Below are 5,673 nucleotides of genomic sequence, written 5' to 3' on the forward strand. Positions count from 1 at the left end.
CGTGAACATAGGCATAAATGTTTAGTTGCTCGAGAATCGCCGGACAAGCTACCCGAAGTCAACACGTCCGAACTCAAAATCTTATCAGGTTGACGTCTAGATGGCGCCTCTTGCAAAAATCTATGGATGAAACATGGCTCCATCACTACACGCCAGAGTCTAATCGACAGTCAGCGGAATGGAGCACAAGCGACGAACAGAACCCAAAATGTGGAAAGACACAACAGTCGGCTGACAAGTTTATGGCGTTTGTATGTTTGTATAAATTTTTCAGCTGAACTGTTAGCTTTGACTACATCCCTATAAATTTACAGGGTATCTAAATCGATAAATCTGGATCGCTGTTCGTAGCTTGGTAGTCAGTTCACTGTAGTCTTTGAAGAGCAAAGCGAATGAACCTTCGTTGCACTGACTCAATTCTGCTTACTCCGTTCAGATAGTGGGACTCCAGACTAAAGTTCTTGACAGATTTTGTGCATCGTATCCAGGTATTTGATAGGTTGTAATCACAGGTCACTGAGCTAAGCTTCCTTGAGATGGTTATTATCTCGCACGTTCGGTTGTATGCGGTTGTCCAAACAACATTTGGCGAAAATCGATAAATGTCCCTCGAGCGCAGCAGCATCTGATGGGACCTTTACTTTCGCGAATAGTCGAGGGCAAGTTTACATCGTTCAGGTAGATTAGAAAAAACAATGGCCCGAGATGGCTACCTTGATGGATGCCATAGTAAGTAGAAAACGAAGTCGAAGAAACTGCTTCGATGTTCACTGCTAAACGGCGATCGGTCAAGTAGGATTTCAACCGAAGTAACGTTTGCGGTAAAAAAATATGGACAAAAATTGCCGATTTTCCATGGGTTTACCTTTACACGTACTGACGAAACTACGCATGCAGCATCAATCATATTAACCCATTAATCACTAGAAAAAGCTTGACAACTCTATCAGTCGATGTCTAACTGTGATGGCGGAAACAGTGAAGCTACTCCGTTCAGAAGTGTGCGCGCTCAAATCCGTCGCGCCGAAATCGTGCGGCAGTCCGTGGACACCGTATACGCCCGTTCCGGCATCTACAACATCTTGGCACTATTGTACAACAATTAGAGCATCGAAAGAAAGTACGGTTCCGGAAGTGCGACGACCCTGAGTGACAAGAAGCTCCAAAAGATGCTGAAGAGGAAAACCGAGGGAAAATTGACTACATCGCTGCGTGTGCTTGGCCGAGAGTTCGGTGCAACCGGCCAAACAGTGAAAAAGGACCTGAACATACATGGACATACGTGTCACGAAGCGGCAGTCCCGTTCATTTGTCTCGAAGCTGCAGGCAATGACGCAGCGGCAGCGCCTGAATAAGATGGTCAAGTCGATTTTCTTGGCAAATCAATGACGGTAGTGATAGACGACGAGACCTGCCTCACCCAGGATGGCAAGTAAGGTTTGCAATATTCCCGGGATTTGATTTCCCGGGAAACGGAAATAAAAAAACTAATTTTCCAGGAATTCCCGGGAACCAGGAATAAAAAAAAATATAGAAAAAATGTGATTTTGAATAAAGTGTATTAGTAAAAAATAGCAAAAAATTGTTTACAATTTCTTAATTCACAGCTGAGTGGAATTCACGAGTTGAAAAAAAAATATATATATTCAAGTTAAGATCAGAAACTCGCAATAATTTTTGTTGCAAGTGTTTGTAGAAGGGAAAGTTGGGGAGTCTTCGTGTCGCCAAACAATCGCTCAGATTCGTTGAAAATTTTCCGTTAAGCTCAAATAAAAAATAAATTCCTTCTGTAAAACTGCTCAAATCCGCTGAATCACCGCTGATCTTTGACTTCCAGAATACTTGCAAATGACTGATTCCATCTTTTACTACTTACATTCCATTAGAAACTGGTGTCCAATTCTTTCAGTTTGTTGAACAGAACTTAGTGTTAGGTGGGCATTAGACAAGGAAAATCTTTGCTATATTTGGTTCGGACTTTTTTGGTTAAAATATTTTTTTAAGCTATACTATTATACTTTAGCAACTCAAAACTCTGTTTACTTGAACGCTTCGCTTTTTTATGAAATATATTTACTATGCCCATTACACGATGAACTTTTTTTGTTAAAAAACAAACTGCGTACCAAATCTAGTTTTCATTGACAGAACAATATTTCAAACCCTTTTGGAGTTTGTATCGGTATTGATCAGAGAGTAGGATTCCGTGTAAGAAATATTAGCCTATTTTTGAAATAAAAATTAAGCAAATAATTTTATACTACACGGCAAACAAATATTGACTGTTACTTCAAGCAAAAATTTGCTCCGCGTAATGCTACTATACAGTTCGACGACATCAATTTCATGTTTTGATTTTATTGCGCTACTGCATAGGAAACTATATTAAATCTCACAAATTTTTCATTGAACTCGGGAATCCTGGGATTCCGGGAAACAATATTTCTGTTCCCGGGTTCCGAGTATCCCGGGAAAAGGTATTTCCCGGGAAATTGTTCCCGGGATTGCAAACCCTAATGGCAAGGACTGGCAGGGCACTTCGTATTTTACTTCCCCCACGAAGGAAGTGAGCTCCGAGGTGAAGTTTATTTCACACACCAAGTTCCCCAAGAAGGTGCTGTTGTGGCTGACTATCAGCGAGAAAGGGATGTCAAAGTTGCTCTTCTTTCGCTCCGGACTGGCCGTGAACGGGGAAATTTATAGTACGAAGTGAGTGCCGAAATATCACTTGAGACTGGTCAATAAAACTGTCCAATTGTCTGTGTGGAGCAGCCAGACCACTGATACAGTTTTTCAGGAAAACGGATGGTATACCGTCTGGTTCAGCGGATATTGAAGACCTGAGTTTCGAGGCGGCTAATGTAACCGCTCTAACGACAATAGAAAAGTTGGTCAAAATTACAATCAGAATAATCGTGTGTATTAATTTTCTAAATGCGGTTTCCAACTTATTTTTAGTTTAAGTTTAAAAAAATAGGAAATGAAAACAATATTTTAAATTTGAACATGAAGGAGCTAAATTGTCTTCTGAAGTTTATTTTCTTTTAAAACTTGACGTAATTTCGAAAATTTTGGGAAAAATTCAGGATGGAGAAATGTAAGACCTTTTTTCTCTAAAAATTCAGTTTCAATGCGTTTTTTCATTTTTAACATTTTTAAAAACAAACAATTGCATAGTAGTTCAACATCATTTGTAACAGTTTAATCTCTTTTGTTGTATAACTATGCTCAAGCTCGAGCATTATCGGCCACAGCTCACTTCACATAACTGAGTCGTACGGCGCTTTGAAATCCATTAACAGATAGTGCGTCTGCAGGTTGTACATCCGGAACATTTCTAGGATCTGCCAGCGGTTTCAATTTAAAGAACAGTATACGGTGGAGATCAAAGAAATAATCATCCTAAATTTCTAGTAGAGTCTAACGGAAACCGATAATTATTTCTTTTGATTTCTTAAATCACTCTGCTAAGACGCTCAGTATAGATTTTCCAAATTTGAGTATACGGTGGCCCTTTACGGACATGAAGCTGGACGCTGAAGGCAGCTGATCGACGAGTGCTCGGAGTTTTCGAGCGTAAAGCTCTGCGGTCGACACTTGGCGGTAAATTGAAGATGGAGTGTGGCGCAGACGCATGAATCACAAGTTGTACCAGGTATACAAACATGCTGATATAGTGAAGGTAATACAGCGGAGCAGGCTTCAGTGGGCTTGACATGTAGCCAGAATACCTGTCGAGCCGCCAGAACTATTTTCAGTAGAGAACCAGGAAGAGGCCGTCGACTCCGTGGTAGGCCTCGCACGCGGTGGATGTGTGCGGTGGAAGAAGATGCACGGTCCGCTGATGTACGAGAAGACTGGAAAACGGCTGCCCAAGACAGAATAAGCTGGACATCTCTAACTCGTTCGACCCTAGACCGGTGAACGGTTCGTTAGTCAACAAAGTAAGTAATTCGGTAGATTATATCGAGTGAAAGGTGTTACGCATCATCTTCGATGGACTTTAGATGGAGAACAGAATGTGGAGAAACCGAATGAACTACAAACTGCAGGAGCTGCTGGAGGAGCCATCAATCGTCCACACCTCTAAGATCGACAAGCTGCGGTCCGTGGACATGTCGTAAGGATATCGAACGCCAGCCCGGTGAAGATTGTTCTCTTCCCTTCATATACTTTGGTTTTGACGCATTGATTGCTTCTAGTCTGGTGTAGCTTTCCTCTACTGTCGCAAAGTTTCGTGCTATGATGTCGAAATCATCAGCGAAACCTTTAAGCTGAACTCGCTTCGTGGAAATCGTACCACTCTTCTCGATGCCCGCTTTTCGTATAACATCTTCGAGGGCAATGTTAAAAGCAAACAGGAAAATCCATCACCTTGTCTCAAACCTCTGCATGGCTCGAAGGAACTCGAGAGTATCCCCGAAACACGCACGTAATACATCACACAATCCACGGCAGCCTTGATCAGCCGTGTAAGTTTATCCGGGAAAATATCCTCGTTCACGTGCATGATCTGCCATAGCTGTTCTCGATCCACTGTATTATAGGCTGCCTTGAAGTCGATGAAAATGTGTTGCGTGGACACATTATACTCACGACATGTTTGCAAAATCTCTCGGATTGAAAATATCTGGTCCGTGGTTGCGCGGGCTCTCATCAAACGCGCATGGTACTGCTTCACGAACCTCCTGGTTAAAGATGTTAGACGTTGGAATAGATCTCGGGAAAGTATTTTCTAAGCAGCGTTGATGAGCGTAACGCCATGATAGATGCGCACTCCAGCTTGTCGCCCTTCTTGTAGATGGGGCAGACGAGTACCTCCATCTACTCTCCCGACAAATTTTCCTTTACCGACATCTTGGAAATGATCCACTGCAGTGCTCTAGGGAGTGTTTCTAGAAAGTGTTTAGGTTCGTGGTCATGTCGTTCCTTGCTTGTCTGTACTTGACCAGGTTCTCTCTCGTGCTTACCCTCAAGTAATTTACCCATACCATTGGTTTCTGCCACTCGGCGCCTCTGTTCCTAGCAGTGCCTTAGAATGTTTATTCACGAGTAGATGAATTGAATTGTTCTCATTGTCAGCACATGTATATTCTGATGCAACTCAGTAACCTATGCTCATTGCGACGATGCATTAATATCGTTTATCATAATCAATGACAGAACAGTGGAATGATCAAAGGCCTTGTAATGATATTCAGAGAAGCTTCGGTAATTATCAATCCAAGAAGCGGAAGTCTGTTTAGACGCTGTACACCGCACAGTACAGTATAAATTGTGTAATGAGGTAATTCTGATTTTCACCATTTTGAAATGATTTTAATTTTTGACGATCAAAATATTACCACGAGTGTTATGGTATATCCTGTCGGTGTTCATCAGTTGTTTGGTACCATGAATATCAACGTTCGCATGGGTAGTTTGATTATCAATATAAAGAAGGCTGTAAATCGCTGCTTCCGAATATCATGACAGTGAATATTCTCTGCACTGGTTCGCGGTTTCCCTGATGGAAGTGCGGATCATGATCCAACCATTATCGAGAGAAGCTGCGCCGAACTCTTCTACTGTGAGTAGGGCCGCGGGAAACTGTTGCGCGTAGACTTCGGCAGCTTGCGGGTTTTGTAGCTGCTTGATGGGGATCGGCTCTGTCGTGACTGATAGACAGTCGAC

This window comes from Wyeomyia smithii, chromosome 3 (genome assembly GCF_029784165.1).
Source record: "Wyeomyia smithii strain HCP4-BCI-WySm-NY-G18 chromosome 3, ASM2978416v1, whole genome shotgun sequence".
Classification (NCBI taxonomy): Eukaryota; Metazoa; Arthropoda; class Insecta; order Diptera; family Culicidae; genus Wyeomyia; species Wyeomyia smithii.